We start from the raw sequence: 2,784 nt of genomic DNA, 5'->3' as shown, positions 1-2,784 counted from the left end.
GAGCCAACTCGTGACACAAATCGGCCCAAACCGCCTGGCGAGTCATCGTTGGCTCGAATAGCTCACCCCAGTCGCTCTTCTTCATCTCTTCGTATAGTCGACCGAGAACCTTGTTGGCCGCCGGCGTGTCACCGTTGAGTGGCGGCCGGTTACCGGAGGTTTGCTCGGTCACTTGAGTCGTCAGGACTGGTGACCTCGAGTCGTCGGCGGCGTCTTCAAAGTCTTCCAAGTCGTCATATGCAGGCCCTGGGCCATCCACATCATCCAGTTCATCCGCGAGGTTGCGCGTCACGGAACGCGTGTCATCGTCAAGCTCAACCGCGAGGTTTCGCGACAACGAGCGCGTGCCCACGCTGCGTCCCGCAGACAGCACTGCATCTTCCGGAGTCTCGGGTGTCACCACCGCTAGCGCAGGCGCCTTCTCCTCCAGGTAATCGTCGTAGTCTTCATCCATTTCTTCGTCCTTGGCGTCGGATCCAGTCATCGAGTCGTCGAAGCTGACGGTCCGCTCAGCAATCGGGTCGAGGTGCGGCGTGATCAGGGCCGCCGTCGAGTCGTCGCCACGCGTTCCTCCAGTCTTCATCGGAGTTGCTGGTACCGCTGAACGTGATCCTTTCGCCATTTTCTTCTTTCTTCGTCTCTTTTTTCTTCTTTTCTTGTTCTTCTTCTTCTTCGTGGTTGCTCGTAAAGTCGATCGACCTGCAGTAGCACGAAACACAGAAGGTCACACCAATCCCGGGTCGCGGCACCAGTTGTCGTGTAGGAACACGCGCTAAATTATATATGGCACACTTTCCCACCAACAACACCCACCGAGTCACCGAAGACTCAATGGGCTTGTTAGGGTTAGAACCTGAAGGCCCAGGAACTTTCCCTTGCACCGGGTTGATGTTTCCCCTGTGTACCGAGCTTCCGCTAGTCGACCGACGGAAGACTCAGCGTCACTAGCCACGAGCAAAGGCTAGCACGCTCTCACACACAAAATATACCTCGCAGGCCCTCAGAAGGAAGGGTCCCGGCCTTTACGGCGTGATACGAGGGTGCCGGAGCTATACTCCGGCGGGAAGAAATAAATGGAGTGCGCTCTCGCTCCTCCAGTTCCTGGCGACGACTCGTCGCTACCAATACACCGGCCACTAACTCTTGGCCCTGCCAGGGATGAACACACGCTACACTAGTAGATGTGCCCACCGACAGTCATAATCCTACCTACCAGGTTTACCTTGAGCTGCAGGTCGTTCACTGCAGGCACCGGTGTCGCCCTTGCGTGGTTGGGAGGAAAAGCTGTTCTGTTATTGTTGCCCGAAGGCTTATCTTGTCTTCTCTTAAGTTTCCTATCGATCAATACAAATATCAAGTATAAACGCGTCCGTTTTGGACCGCCAGTTGTAACTCACGACTCTTCGGCGCTTTCTCTGCGACGTGGCGGCGTTACCGACGACTCAAACGGCCGTTGAAACGCCACCGACGACTCGGGACAGGCGCCGATGACTCATAAGTTCGGATCTTGCCAGTAGGTTCGCCCCGCACTTAACGAGCTGCAACCGCCCGCGCTTGACTTGGGACCGTCGACGAGTCATCGTCACCGGCCTATTTAGGCCAATCAGCGATCAGGGAGTTTAGTCCAATGACTGGCGATGGGTTGTGACTTGCCAGTTAGCGCCGGCGCCTCGAGTCTTCTTCGCCCCTCGTCCCGCCTTTGGGTTTTGGCCTTGGCTTCATTTCCCGATACCACACAAGTCTACAAACACTGTCCTTGATCACATATCTCATGGGCCTCCTAAGAACGCCACCGACCTGGTTTGGAGTTTGATACATTGCCTCGCCAAGCCGGTTAAGATCAAGAAGAAAACGTTCACACATATTTGTCTACTATGTTTGAAGATGAACACGTGGACAGACTCTCTCTGTCGGACCAACAACGCAACCAATGCTACGACCAACCTGGTTAATGTCCACAAAGACCATGAAATGGCAATTGCGGAGCGGAAATATCGAGTTGGTTGTGCCGATCGCTACAAGGTGAAGGTATCAAATAAATCGGAGGCGAAACGCCAGGCGGTGAATCAGGATCAAATATCGGGCCATATCGCGCAATGACTGATTCGTGATGGTACGGTTTTACACGTATGAATTGCTGAAAGGCTGCTAAATCTAACTAAATCACGCGTTGTGTACTAATAAGTCCTAGCTCACGACATCGTGCCTACACCAGATTTTCATGACTTCCTTGTTGGCGTTACGGGAGATCCAAACGTCACCGTGCCGTTCAGTAAGACAACCACTACGAGACGTTCACGAAGGATACCTCGAAATTGTTTATTGGGGATTTTAAAGAGCTGGACGAGACCAATTCATAACGGTGGAGCACGACCTGTGGACGAACATTCCGAGAACTGCATTGTTGGTATTTCTGGTAGCTTCATTGACCGGTGGTGGCGGCCGAGACGGTTAGCACTCGTCGCGGAAGTAAAAAATGATGTACATGACTCCAAAGAAGAAGTGGCGTTGGTGGATAAGCAGCTGAAGACCAAATACAACTTAGATGTCAGCAAGGTGGTTCGCTATACTATCTCGGACACAGCTGCTGCCGCTCGCAAAGTTTCCCGTCAGTTTGACACCACGCTGTGGACCGATTGTATGATGCACGCACCGAATCTCTGTATTGGCTACGGCTTCGGTCTCAAGGAAAATTTGCGCAATGAATACCAGCAATACCCGAAGACGAAGTTGTTCGTTTAGAAGAGGGTAGTGGTGACATCGGGAGGAACGTTTCCTGAAGGT

This window comes from Phytophthora cinnamomi (assembly GCF_018691715.1).
Source record: "Phytophthora cinnamomi strain GKB4 chromosome Unknown Contig55, whole genome shotgun sequence".
NCBI lineage: Eukaryota > Oomycota > Peronosporomycetes > Peronosporales > Peronosporaceae > Phytophthora > Phytophthora cinnamomi.
This window is presented reverse-complemented; position numbering follows the sequence as displayed.